The sequence below is a fragment of the Danio aesculapii genome, chromosome 2 (assembly GCF_903798145.1).
Source record: "Danio aesculapii chromosome 2, fDanAes4.1, whole genome shotgun sequence".
Classification (NCBI taxonomy): Eukaryota; Metazoa; Chordata; class Actinopteri; order Cypriniformes; family Danionidae; genus Danio; species Danio aesculapii.
In genome coordinates this window covers 28418189-28433744 of record NC_079436.1, presented here as the reverse complement: position 1 = coordinate 28433744, position 15556 = coordinate 28418189, and positions in this window count along the sequence as shown.

Sequence of the window (15556 nt, the reverse complement as noted above, 5' to 3'; positions counted from 1 at the left end):
TATATTATATTATATTATATTATATTATTCATTCATTCATTTTCTTTTCGGCTTAGTCCCTTTATTATTCCCTTCCAGCCACAACCCATCACTGGGAAACCCATACACACTCATTCGCTCACACACATACACTATGGACAACTTTAGCCTTCCCAATTCACCTGTACTGTCTTTGGACTGTGGGGGAAACCGGAGCACCCGGAGGAAACCCACGCCAACACAGGGAGAACATGCAAACTCCACACAGAAACGCCAACTGACCCAGCGACCTTCTTGCTGTGAGGCGATAGCACTACCTACTGTGCCACTGTGTTGCCCATTATAATATATTGTTAATATTCAAAAATTGGTTGTTTTATCAAGTTAAAGCATGATTTCATTGCTTAGCTGTTGTGAAATTCAGCATAAATAAATATCCATAAATAGATACACATTTTTTTTTATGTAAGATCTAATATATAGTGGAGTTATATTGTGTTTTATGTTGCTTTATAATATGACACCTGATTCAAAAAAAAAAAAAAAAAAGAGAGAGAAAACATTGTCATTCAACAGATTTGGAATGGTCTATAAAATCATACAATTGTGAGGTGATACTGCCACCCAGAGTCCATCTGTGCTAATGGCTTATGCTACCCTAAAATATTTGGCATATGAAGGGTTTGATATTTATATTAGGAACAACATTTTATTACTTATATTTACTTGTATTTATTATACAACATATTATTTATTTATTTAGGAGCAAGTGAGCATGGAGTGACACTTCAGTTACTTTTTATTTTAAAAGGAGCTTCAATATTACCTTTGTTGCTGGTTTAAACTGCTTGTTTAAATGTGTTGAGAAAACACAATTCCAGAATTTTTATAGACAGATTGATTGTTTTATGTGTAATCCACTCAAATAAAAAAAAAACAATTAAGTTAACTTAATCGATTTGTGTTGGGATAGGATATAGGAATTGTGTGGAACCCAGTATTTTTACAGTGCTTGTTCTCACTAAAGACAACTACTTCATCAAAATTAAGTTATTATTATTATTATTATTATTATTAGTAGTAGTAGTAGTAGTAGTAGTAGTAGTAGTAGTAGTAGTAGTAGTAGTAGTAGTAGAAGTTGCAGTAGTAGTGTTTGTACACATTGTTATTCCATTTTTTGATATTTGTAATAAATTTGATTCCTTATCTGAATTCCTTATATGATACAAGAGTTGTGAGGCCTAATGTTTTGGAATTTATAATAGTGTATTGTAAACAGACATGCTATGTTATTGGTAAATATGTTTTGTTTAAGTTGTTAAGAATATTCAATTCAATTCATGTTTATTTATATAGTGCTGTTTGCAATGTAGATTGTGTCAAAGCAGCTTCACATAGTTCTAGTAAAGTCCAGATTTCAGAGTTGAAGTTCAGTTTAGTTTAGTTCAGTGTGGTTAAAATTTCACTGCTGAAAGTTCAAACAATGAAGAGCAAGTCCACCGAAGCGCAGCAAAAAAAAAATAACGAAAAAAAAAAAACACCAATTGATGAAATGAAGAAAAAAAAGTTTTGAAAGAATAGCAGTATGTTTTTTGGCTTCTCTGATTGATTGGTTTATGGATGGATGGATGGATTTATTGATGGATGTTCATGGGATACTGAACAGACAAAAAGGAGTGAGCTGTAATGGCAAATTAATTAATCAGTTAATGCAATTAATGACAAATGGAGGTACAAATGAGAAATACAGTATGTGGATTAGCTGCTTCAGCTAGAAACCTGTACAACTTCTGGTCACAGTTAAAGGAATTCAGCAAGAATTCCCTGATCAGCAAACATCAACACTGAGCTGTCAAGAGCAGATCTAAAGAATATATTTCTCTCTGCCCTTCAGAAGAACAGTGGAATATATGACTGCAGTCCACACACACACACACACACACACACACACACACACACACACACACACACACACACACACACACACACACACACACACACACACACACACACACAAAGAGTGTATATATATATATATATATATATATATATATATATATATATATATATATATATATATATATATATATATACTTTTGTGTGTGTGTGTGTGGACTTATACAGTAAATATGTATATATACAGTTTAAATTAGAAATATTAAACCACCTTTGGATTTGTTTCTTTTTTAAATATTTCCCAAATGATGTTGAACAGAGCAAGGAAATTTTTACAGTATGTCTGATAATATTTTTTCTTCTGGAGAAAGTCTTAATAGTTTTATTTCGGCTACAATAAAAGCAGTTTTTAATTTTTTTAAAATGATTTTAAGGTCAAAATTAACTACAGAACAAACCATCGTTATAAAATAACTTGCCTAATTACCCTAACCTGCCTAGTTAACCTAATTAACCTAGTTAAGCTTTTAAATGTCACTTTAAGCTGTATAGAAGTGTCTTGAAAAATATCTAGTCAAATATTATTTACTGTCATCATGACAAAAATAAAATAAATCAGTTATTAGAAATGAGTTATTAAAACTATTATGTTTAGAAATGTTGAAAAAATCTTCTCTTTGTTAAATAGAAATTGGGGGAAAAAAAAATAAACATTGTCATTGTCCCGCGACACCCCAGGGGGTCCCAACCCCCACTTTTGGAACCACTGGTTTAAGGGCTAATAATTTTGACCTTAAAATGTTTTTAAAAATTAAAAACTGCTTTTATTCTAGCCATAAATAAAACAAGGACTTTCCGCAGAAGAAATACTGTGAAAAATTCCTTGCTCTGTTAAACATCATTTGGGAAATATTTGAAATAGAAAAAAAATATCACAGGAGGGTGAATAATTTTGACTTCAACTCATTGTATAGTATTTTTGTATTGCATTACACAGATACTGGCTTTCACTCACTCTGAGACTTACTGTATCCATTATCCTTTTAGAGATGAATACTGTAAGTCCCAGTATATGACAGAAGCATTGAGTTCGGAGGAGCAGTTTGTGCTGAAAGTTAGTGAAGGACTCTTGATACAGCCAGCTGAAGTGTTTTATTTATGGCGTATGGTTAGAAAGAGAGTGAAGTCCATTCCTCCTACAGTTCCTCAATTACAGTATTTCTGAAATGCTCTGCCTACATGCTGTACTGCACAACTGTCATCCACAGATATTATAAATGATCCTGCTTTAAAAGGTTTTGCCAAATGCTGCTTTGCTTTGAAGTGGTCATTTAGATTTCAAGAGCAACACACAATACAATGCTCCATATAATCAGACGGAGAGGTACTGTATGTTTGTTTGATCCATTAATGCGGATTATGCAACATGTTCTCTGCCTATGTACCATACAGTGCAATTATTAAGTTCTTACACATTTTCTCTAAGAAGAAAAATAGCCTTTGGATGTGCAAAATAAAACAACCAACTTTTGATGTATGATTTGTTAATATACACAGTTGAAGTCAGAATTATTAAACCCCCTGAATTACAGTATTAGCCCCCCTGTTTATTTTTTTCACCAATTTCTGTTTAATGGAGAAATTTTTTTTCAACACATTTCTAAACATAATAGTTTTAATATCTCATTTCTAATAACTGATTTATTTTATCTTTGCCATGATGATATAATAATATATAATAATAAATAAAAAATTAGGCAAGTTATTGTATAATGATGGTTTGTTCTGTAGACTATTGAAAAAACCTTAAAGCTTAAAGGGGCTAATAATTTTGACATCAAAACAGATAAAAAAAAAATTAAAAACTGCTTTTATTCTAGCCAAAATAAAACTATAAGGCTTTCTCCAGAAGAAAAAATATTATCAGACATATTGCAAAAATTTCCTCACCCTGTCATTTGGGAAATATTTAAAAAAATAAAAAATAAATTGAAGTGGGGGCTAATAATTCTGATTTCAACAGTGTGTGTGCGTGTGTGTGTGTGTGTGTGTGTGTGTGTGTGTGTGTGTGTGTGTGTGTGTGTGTGTGTGTGTGTGTGTGTGTGTGTGTGTGTGTGTGTATATATATATATATATATATATATATATATATATATATATATATATATATATATAATTTTATTTGTTTCTTTTGAAATATATGATTATCAAGGAGTCACTCAAAACTGATCTAATTTTGTGCCTCTGATAATTACATTTTGATTTGTGCATGGATCTAAATTTGTTTGTTTGTTTGTCATTTATTTATTTGTTTGTTTATTTATTTATTTAATTGAGACTTGTGGGCAAATTAAATTGTAGTGCAAAAAAAAGTTTTATTTCTAATGTTTTTCTTTTTTAATGAGTAGATAAATATATAAAATATAATCACTATATCTTCAAACCTGCACATTTATTTTAATAATTAATGAATCAGAATGTAACTAATTGCTGTTTCTAAAAATGGTTTTGCAAATGAGTTAGTTGACAACACACTGATTGCTTACTACAGAGAGTCACGTTTATTTTCTGTGCCAAAGTCACATGACCAGCGAGTGACGCTGTTGGATATACAAGAATTATCAGCAGGTCCAGACTGAATCTACAGATTTTATCACTACATAACTGCTTATTTTTAGTCAAACTCTGTGGGATGAAAATGCAAAATGGCAGATAATAAGTGCAAGTTTGCTCTCTGCTGAGCAGTGGGTGTAGATTTTGTGTGGGCCTGTTGATCGGTTTAGCCAATTTTTGTAGGCTGATCCACCTTCCGTACTGTACAGATCATAAAGAACAAAGGCATTATTGCTTGTGAGTTCAGTTCAGTTAATCAACTGTTTCTGCATCGTTTGTGTATACATGCCTTGTTCACACTGTCAATGCTTTGATTGTTGTGGTCGGCAGGTTGCTTCTGTTGTTGGTAGAAGGTGTTATTATGCTGGATGCTCCAACAACATTGGTGGACTACTCAGATCTGTACTCAGTAATAAGTAAATAAACGTTTTTAAATATTTCCAGTAAAAAAACAAGTAAATAACAGGGTAAAAATATGGTAAAAAATCTGGCTGCCACGAAGGCTTTTCTTTTTCTGGATTGCTTTTTAAAACACTATGAATTGGGTTATGGGAAGGGGGTGGGTGGGGCAATCGGTCAATCAGTCAGTCAACAGCAGCCTGGTGGATTTACACGGAAAAAGCATGTGCGAAAGGCACTCGTAGAGAAATTTGAGATATCAAAAAGCTTACACCAGGGCTGTTTAATTAGTTTGTCATGGGGGCCAATTCATGAAAACATTCCAAATGAGGGGCCGGAGAGATATGACTTGCAATATGATGCAAGTCAAGTGATGACACAACTGCATATAAGAGCCCATATGTTGTATTTTTGCTCCTTAAGACGCCCACGTTGTATTTTTCTACATTAAAATTTGAATATATTGTATTTTGAAACAACATAATATCAGTGCATTGTACAATAGGCTTTTTTTTTTTTTTACAAACATTCAAATGTTGTATTTCAAAGCTTAAGTGGCTTAAGTTTGCTTATTCTACGTTCAGACACATTCATATGTTATGTTTTGAACTGCACAACAATTATGGATGCAACAATTATAGATTTGTGTTGTACAATTACATAGTCTGAAGAATAATCATGGTTTCAAGGTTATCACGTCCTATGTAAATTTAAGCTTTATATTAGCCAGTATTTAAATGAATGGTTGTTATCATCTGCGTTTATACATACATAATTACAGGGCTCAAAATTGTGACCGTTTTGGTCGCATATGCGCCCGAAAGTTTATCTATGCGTCCTCAAAATATTTGGGAGCATTTGTGCAAGTGCATAAAACAGTTGTGCAACCAGTTTACAGCAAAATGTTCACTGCATACGCGGATTTAGGACACACTCACGTATTATGCATCATTGCATTTGAAACGCAGCGCTCAGGAATAGTTTAAAACTGTTGTCATGTCATCTTGCTACAGTAAACAAAGCCCGCAATGCTTGCCCCGCCTTCACGCTTTCAATCACTCAGTCAATGCCTTCTGTCTTCAGATGACAGGGAGAGCTACACAAACACGAAAATGTAAAGCGCTGAAGATGAAAATGAAAACAACACTGACAGATGTTGTTTTAGAAACCACCTAAAGCTACAAATAATGGCACATCTGATTAACGTTACTGATCATGTGGTGAATGTTAATCCACCATCTACATTTTTCGCAGAGTGGATAAAAGACTTCCATTGGCTTCAAGTCTGCTATGAAAATAACTAAAGCATTCACTGTAAAGTCTGTGGGACGGAATTTTCAGGTAACTGTTTGCCACATCTACACATTTTATGCACGAGAGGTTCTGTTTAATCCTTCATTTAGTCGCCAGATGCTGTCAGCCGTGCAAGTGGCAGATATATGTAAAATATAACACCACGTACAACATCGCAAAAGGGCTTGCACTGACTAAGATTAAACTAATATTGCAGCTCATGAAAAGACTGGTATTGCTATTTAATTGATGTATGCAAATGATAAGGTATATGTCAAAAGCATCTGTGCAATATCAGATCATAGCACAGTATCGCAAACAGATTTATTCATGTCAAGCAGTGCGCGCAGGGCCGATGAGCGGTCAGTGTATCTTTAGGTCACTCAATTATGTTATTAAAATGTATTTTCTTGTGATAACGGAATTTCGTTGAGGCATATTTTCCTCACACAAGTATATATATATATATATATATATATATATATATATATATATATATATATATATATATATATATATATATATATATATATATATATATATATATATATATATATATATATATATATATTATATATATATATATATATATCTATCTATCTATCTATCTATCTATCTATCTATATATCTATCTATCTATATATATATGTAGATATATATATATATATATATATATATATATATTTTTTTTTTTTTTGCTTGTTAGTTTTGATTAGTGTTGATTTCAAATGCAAAAAAATCTGTTTATATAAAACTTGTATTAACGCTGCTCATAATTGGTGGGTGCGACAAAATTAAATAAAATTAAATGCGATTAAATTTTTCAAGTTAGGAGCACCACTGCTACCAAGCAAAAAGGTTAATTTCGAGCCCTGTAATCATTTTAATAATTTGAAATAATTTGCCTAACATATCTTTTGTTTACATTGCACTGCTTGCGCACACATATTGGCATATATTCTAATATTGGAAGTAACGAACTTGCATGCAGAAAAAGCACTATAAGTGAATGGCCCGCTGCTATAGTTAATCCAGTGTGCGTGCGTATTAGCCTTGGTGTATAAGCTCGGAACTTTAAACTAGCGCACAGGTGGCATAACTTTGTTTAGTTGCAACAGTTTTATCACGTGCAACAGAAACGCGGCGTTGAGAAGCCTTTAAGCTTAAGTATCCAAATATTTTCAGCTGCTCGCGCCACTCACTTGCTTAATGTCACGTGACTCATGCTCTGTGCAGAATTCAGCTGCAGCTTGTGCTGTATTGAACTGATGCACGTCACTTCATAACTATAGCGGCCGTTTTTCAACTGAACTAAAATTATTTTTGATGTCTTGGTCACACAATTTGGAGGGCCGGAACAAATTGCTGCCAATTGAATAGCCCTGGCTTACACAGTGGCCTCTGGCAGATTCGTGAAAACAAAAACTGCAAACAACGTACCTACTAGGACATATTTGGCGCTCTCTGGAAATGTATACCAGGGTACGTAATCAGAATGAGCCTAGGTTGAATTAGTTTTATTGCTAAAAATTCCTAGTTATTAACCTTATTTCTTATACACTTTGTTGTTTCAAATTAATAACAATGTCGATAAAAAATACTGTTCAACTTAAAAGTAAAATTTTAAAGTTAAATGTCGAAAGAGTTCAAGGTCCCAGAATTTGAAAGCATAAACGACACAAAACACCTGTGTTTCACAAAAATAAAGAAAATGTAATTAAAAGATATTTTACATTGTATATATTACATACGAATAAGATTGAATTTGAGCATAATATGTTAAAATGCAACGTTTCATGTCTTCTTGCATTCAGATATGAGAGTAATGTCCAGTCAAATGTTACTAAAAGAAAAAAAAAGGTCCTGTCATTGGCATCAAATTGTACATTTTACACAGATATACATTTATGTTTTAAAACAGATTTCAACAATTCTATATGTGGGAAGAAACAAATCATATAGAAATCACTCACAGCAGTATTGTCTTCTCCATCTTTCTGACACTCAGCTGCTGTCTCACTGGCACGTCTTGTCTCCATTCCTTTTAGCATTCACTGCATTTAGGAACTGCTCATTTGCATAAAGGGAAACTTTTGTCTACTTTGTTGTGTTGTTGGACACAGTCCAGCTGGATTCTTATGCACAGCTGGATGCTTATGCTGCAGGTCTCATTGGAAATGAATGAGTGTAGGTCACTTTGTCAATGTAGATCGATATCAGTGTGGACACTGTTTCAGACTCCAGGGATGGCAACTTAAAAAATCCTGGGAAAGGGCGATCTGACCACGATCTGACCACTACCTTTTTATTATTGATAAGAATAACTGAGTAATACAGTTCTGCAGTGCTAACCCCTTTATGCGTTGACATAGCCTATTTGTTTCAGTATTGACCACATTTGCCTTTGAAAATTGTGTAATTTTAATGTTACATTTGCTGTTGTGATAACATTTTAACATAGTTGTTTATTAGTTCAAGTTGTAAAGCATGAACAAACACTGCACAATTACAGGATTTATTCATCTTTTTTAAAGCTAAATAACTATGTACTTGCATCAAAAAATAAACACAATGTACTTACTGTGATCATGATGTATTACAAAACACTTCTAATGGTCTTGAGGTGGGATACGGGTAGGGTTAGGGACAGGTTTGGTGGTATGGGTAGGTTTAAGGGTGGGTTAAGATAATTACATTTGTTTTAACAAATGTAATTACAGATGTAATTAAATGCAGGTATTTAATTAATTGTAGTTGCAATGTAATTTTACGCAGTAAGTACGATGCAACCTATGATTAATTTCAGTGTAAGTACAGATATGGCTACTGAGAATGCGCGAGTGATCTAAAGTGGTCTCACACGCAACTGCAGGAAACTGCGGCAGAGCACAACATGGTCTAACACAAAAAATACATGGCCAGCAGGGGGCAGATATGTAACATAATGAACATACTGAACTGATTTACTGTAGCAGCCAGAGCATGTGAGCAGAGCTGAGCGGTGTGACGCTCCGCTAGGCATCGTGTGCTTGCTTGCCGGTAAACCAATACAGCTCAGATCCAGTGCGGACATAAAATTTCTCTAGTAGGCTACCTTTTATTTTTTTAAAACTAAAAAATCTTACATAACTGTCTAAAATTAAAGCACTTTGACAAAATAAGTTTCTCTTTCAAAGTGGTGTTCTTTCTTGTGCTTTTTTCTTTAAGTACAGTTTTAATAATATTTTAATAGGCCTTCAGTAAGTGATCAACTGTGTATTTTGTAGCCTATTTATTTAGGCAGCTGTGTGTGTTATCTTATACTACAGTTTAACTCACTGTCAGCCTATCTTAAACTATGAAGCTCTGAACATAATTCAAATTATAAATTCGCTTCCACGACCACGTCTTATTAATGCACATCCTGGTTATACTTTATTAATTAATTATGGAATGGAATAATTTGTTCCTGGAATAGTAACTTACAAATTAATTCATAGCATTTAAGCCTGCATGAACAAAAAGAACACATACAGGTTAAGGCCCCATATATAAAGTGGGACCTGTTGAACTATGATTAGTACAAGACTGTTCAGGCTTAGTTCTTGTTTGTAAATACATTAACGAACATTATCTAATGTTATTAATGTATAAATGTTATGGCCATCAACCTTTTTTCTATACCATCAGCCTGGGTCATGTGATCATAAATGCAACACTGACTTCCTCAAGTCATCATCATGCACTTCAAGGCTAAAATACAATGTTTGTGCAGGTGTAAAAGAAAGCATCTTAGAAATGCAGACTTGATGTTAAATCTTTTGAATTCCAGGATTATAGTGCGAACAATGGATGGGTCTCATTTTAAAGCACTATAAAATCAAACTAAGGGCCCAACTAACACTTTTTAGTGGAGTTTGCATACTGTACAATGTGTTTATCATAGCTGTAAAAATCTTGTAATCAGCACCATTTGTGTGCAATCATTTTCTTACTCTAGTTAAGAAAAACCCTGTTAAATTGCTTGATTAAGTACCGTTTTGTCAAGCTAATTTCTAGTTCCCAGCATGCATTGTTTCACAAGTGTTATTTAGTGTGTTTTGCACAAGAGCAATAAAGAGAGTGTTTTATGTTCCATTTATAATTAGTTTTTAAAGGTTTTCAGTTATGTCTGCATTTTTTGGGGAGGTTAAAATTGTGCTGAAGACTAGACCCTGTGGCTTAGATAATGGGGCTCAAAATATTAGGACTATTTCAATTCCAAGAAGAAAATAATACAGTAGTTCCCTCCTTTTAATGAATCTGGAATACACAAGAATATTAAATTTAAAATGAATTTGTTTTTGTAGCAGTAATTTTAACCTTATAAGGAAAATATGTAATTTTATTGTGGTTATGTTTCCAAAAGGATATACAACAGTTCTGTCTGGTTCTCAAATCTAATTGCAGACAGTTGTGCGATATTCTGCAATAACAGCACATGTACAGCCTCTTCAACCTTCTGTATTACTCTGCCCACATAGAGTGACAGCAGATCAATAGACTGACTACAGTTTGACAAATATTGCAGCTGTTGGACAACATATTGTACTTTTGAGGCTTTTTAGGTGAGAATGTAGTTGTTTAGATTGCATCTATGCGGTTTATTTATAAGAATTGTGCCTATTTAAAATTTTATAATTTCAGAGATACAGTCCATTGGCATCTATCAGCCTGTCATACAACATGCCAACAGAGACCACATAATAAGCCCTTAGAGGAGACAAACTCATTGTAATTTCAATCTACAGCTGATCAAATCATTATTAAACAGGTAAGTGACATTCTAAGTTGATCTCTGTCTTTTGTATGTTGTTGTGCTGTGTTATATCATAGTAATCTGGTAGAGTTTGCTTTGCTTTGGCTTTTTTGGGGTTAATTATTGTGATATCCCGACTGCAACAGAGAAATACTGGAAAATCTCTGTAGACTGATGACATTTCATGCTGTTTAGCCTCATAATCTTCAAATTTAGCTGTTTTTTCATCATTTTAGATATTACGCTAGAATCATTCAAATACTAGCTCTAATGTCACGTTGGTGAATTAGCAATGGTCTCTGCTGTTCTCATGTCAGCTGCAGATGTGAATGAATGGTGGAAGAAAGTAGTTTATTATGCAAAAGGATTTTTAGACCCTCGTGTATGATTTCCTTTTTTAAATACACGATTATGCAGTTAAACTGTTGTATAAATGCAATATCACACTTGTAGCAGTGTGATATTGCTTTACATAATCAGTGGTGGGACACTAAGGCACTCGGCCTGCGGCAACGCAAGCTTCCTACCAGTGACGATATACAGCCATATACAGCCATATCGCACTGTAACTCATGTGATATTGCTCATATATACAACAGTTCTGTCTGGTTCTCGAATCTGATTAGCTGATAGCAGTGTGATATTCTGCAGTAACAGCACTCGTACAGCCTCCACCTTTGTGTATTACTCTGCCCACATAGAGTGACAGCAGATCAATAAACTCACTACAGTTTGACAAATATTGCAGCTGTTGGACAACATAATGTACTTTTTGCGGCTTTTTTAGTCGAGAATGTAGTCGTTTAGATTGCAATTATGCAGTTTATTTATAAGGATAGTGTCTATTTCAAAATATTTAGAATTTCTGAGAGACAGCGTGTCGGCCTCGATAAGCTAAAGATGGTTGACGTTGTCTATCCACAAGATGGCACCAGGACCACATAATAAGCCCTTGCTTAGAAGATTAAAACTGCGTGTTTTCGAACTACATCTGATCAAATCATTATTAAACTGGTAAGTGATATTCTAAGTCGATCTCTCTCTTTTGTATAGATTGGAACTATGCAGAATATTTATAAGGACACTGCCTGTTTTAATACAGTTACTTTCCTATCCTGGTTCTCAACAGTGTTAATCAGAGACCTCACCTCCGAACACCCCCTCCTTATCGCAAACACAACAGCAGTCTGGTAGTGCTTGTGCTGCTTTTTTCTAGGTTAATTATGTGATATCTCGATTGCAACAGAAATACTGTAGACTGTAACACTATAAGAAGATATCTCTGTAGACGGAGGGCATTTCATGTCAAGTTCAGCCTTATAATCTTAATGTCAGCAAACTCACCTGTTTTGTCATCACTTTATACATTATGCTTAAGAATCATTCAAACACTAGCTCTAAAGTAACGTTGGTGAATTAGTAACGGCTTCTGTTGTTTTGACGTCAGCTGCAGATGCGAATAATTGGCAGATAAAAGTAGTTCCTAATACTAAAGGGTTTTTAGACTCTCTGTGTTGGATTTTCTTTTTTTATATGCACAATAGTGCCGTCGAACTGTTGTATAGACGCAATATCACACTCGTAGCAGTGCGATATCACTGGACCGTGCATGCTTCCCACCAGTGCTGATATACAGCCATATCGCGCTGCTACTCGTGTGATATTGCTTATATATATATATATATATATATATATATATATATATATATATATATATATATATATATATATATATATATATATATATATATATATATATATATATATATATATATATATATACCAAAACATCAGTTTTTGAAAACTTTCTCTTAAATTCTTACATTTGTTCTCTTTGATAATTTGTCCAACAAACTTTTGAAACAGTAGTGTTGTTTAAAGCATGCATCGTTCTATCTCCGAGGTCAGGTCTAACTGAGGTCTGGTTATTGTAACTGATATTCTGCATGATGTTATGCTGTTTCATACACTATCACAAATAATAGCGTCATCATTGTCTTCTTTGTAAACACAAAACAAAAGCATTTGTGAAACCAAAGTTGACAACACAAAGGAAATATTCCACAAACACTAGCAAAAATGTGCATTGATCATACAGTAAATGCTGTAGACAAGTTTCCACTGGGAAATAAAAATTCATTCTCAGAGCTAAAAGATCCAGATCTGGCCAAATCAGAATTTGGCAGACAATAATGGAAAAAGATTTAGCTTCAGAAGATCCCCAACAGTGAACCCTGGTTGTCTATATTCCAGCAAGGGTCATCTGTCATCTGTTTTTGGCTTTGGTAAGGAATAGAGAAGAAAAGAAAGTTGGTGCATTCATCTTTTTTATTAAAATATATACTTAAAAAATGTGGATAAAAAACACTTTGACAACATTCATTCACACAAGCTTGGTGTGCTGCAGCATTCCTGTTTGATTTCAGTGTAATCTGCAGTTTTGCAAAGTAAGCAAACTTCACACAAGCAAATGAAGTTGAATTGAAGTACGTCTCAAACAGATGTAGAAATACTCCCCTGTTCCTCTCTAAGCTTTCAGTGCTGTAATGATAATGCTGCAATTATGTTTCAACAAGGGAGCACTTCATATGATGTGTAGTCTGTGATGAAACATTCCTGCACTCGTATACAACTGCAGCCAATGGAACAGAAATCCCTCTGCAAAGTCCTCTTAAAGACACAGTTCACCCAAAAATGAACATTCTGCTCGGCATTAGATTGTTCACAGCCTGCATGACATTCTTTTGTTTGCCGAACGTAAATCCTGGTAGCTCTATTCCAGTAACACACAATGGGAATTGAAGCTTTCAAGGTTCAAAAAAGAAAGAAAAAGCACATAAATATATTTATAGTTCTTGTGTGAAGTATTCAAGACTTGTAAGTTATAAGAGCTTTGTGTGAGATATGTGCAAAAATTGGAACAATTTTCACACAAAAAAATCTTTGAGCCGGAGTGAGTAATTTGGGGATTAGTGAATCCAATTACAGAATGAATCTCTCAAACTAATATTGTGCAGTCAATTAAAGTAGTGTAAGCAGCAAAATAAAAATAAAAAAATAAATACAATAAATACAAATCTGACTGATTAATTTAGATTTCTAAAATTTTTTTTTTTTGTTGATTTTTGTGTCTTACACAAAACTATCAACTTAGTTTAAATCATGGAATATATTTAATAGTGTGATATTTTAATAATGATCAGCAGATTGGTGAAGCTCAAATTATATTAAGTTTTAATTGAACAGTAATAAATAAATAAATCACCCGCTTTGAATGTGATCACTCGATTTAATGGGCATTATCAGTGATTTTCAGCTGATAAATATGGGCCCGTAGGGACCTTCTGCACCTACAAGTAGGCTCAGAAGGCTGTTGGGTTTAGGTTGACGGTTGGGTTTAGGGTTGGGGTAGGGGGTAGACGCTAATAAAATACAAATAATTGGAAATTTATTAAATAATATAAATAATTGTCATGGTTAATCAGCTATACTAATAAAGAGTCCAGATGCAGATCTGTTTTTACATTACTGACGGTTGGGTTTAGGGATGGGGTAGGGGTAGACGTTACTAAAATACAATTAATGGGAAATTTAATAAATAATATAAATAATTCTCATGGTTAATCAGTTACTAGTAGAGAAGACTCCAGGTCCAGATCTGTTTTTACATTACTGTGGCAGTTGGACCGGAAGGGACGTGGTGATGGGGAAAAAAAGGTGGAAGAAAAAAAAACTGGGTGGGAGAAAAAAAAAATATGATAGGAAAACATATTTTTAAGCTTTTTTGCGTTATCTCTCAAAGATGTTTTACGTTCCCTCGCAAAGATGTTTTGCGTTATCTTGCTAAACTGTTTCTCCACAAACACTTCCTGTTCACTTAATTCATGTAAACCCTCCCGTTTTTGCCAAAATTCTCCTGTATTTTACATTTACATTTAGTCATTTAGCAGACGCTTTTATCCAAAGCGACTTACAAATGAGGACAAAGAAGCAATTTACACAACTATAAGAGCAGCAGTGAACAAGTGCTATAGACAAGTTTCAGGTGTGTAAAGTCTAAGAAGCAAAGCATTAGAAAAAAAGTTTTGTTTTTTTTTTTGAGAGAGAGAGTTCAGTTAGTGGTATAGCCAGAGAGGCAGTTACAGATTAGGAAGGAAAGTGGAGGCTAAATAGTTGAGTTTTTAGTAGTTTCTTGAAGACAGCAAGTGACTCTGCTGTTCTGATGTAGTTAGGGAGTTCATTCCACCAACTGGGCAGATTGAATGCGAGAGTTCGGGAAATTGATTTCTTCCCTCTTAGGGATGGAACCACGAGGCGACATTCATTCACAGAACGCAAGTTTCTGGAGGGCACATATATCTGCAGAAGTGGGAGCAGATACGAAGGAGCAAAGCCAGAGGTCGCTTTGTAAGCAAACATCAGAGCTTTGAATTTGATGCGAGCAGCAACTGGCAGCCAGTGCAAACGGGTGAGTAGCGGAGTGACATGTGCTCTTTTGGGTTCATCAAAGACCACTCGTGCTGCTGCGTTCTGAAGCAGCTGAAGAGGTTTGATAGAATTACCATTCTATCCCACTTTCTTTACATTAAAGCTGTGCGT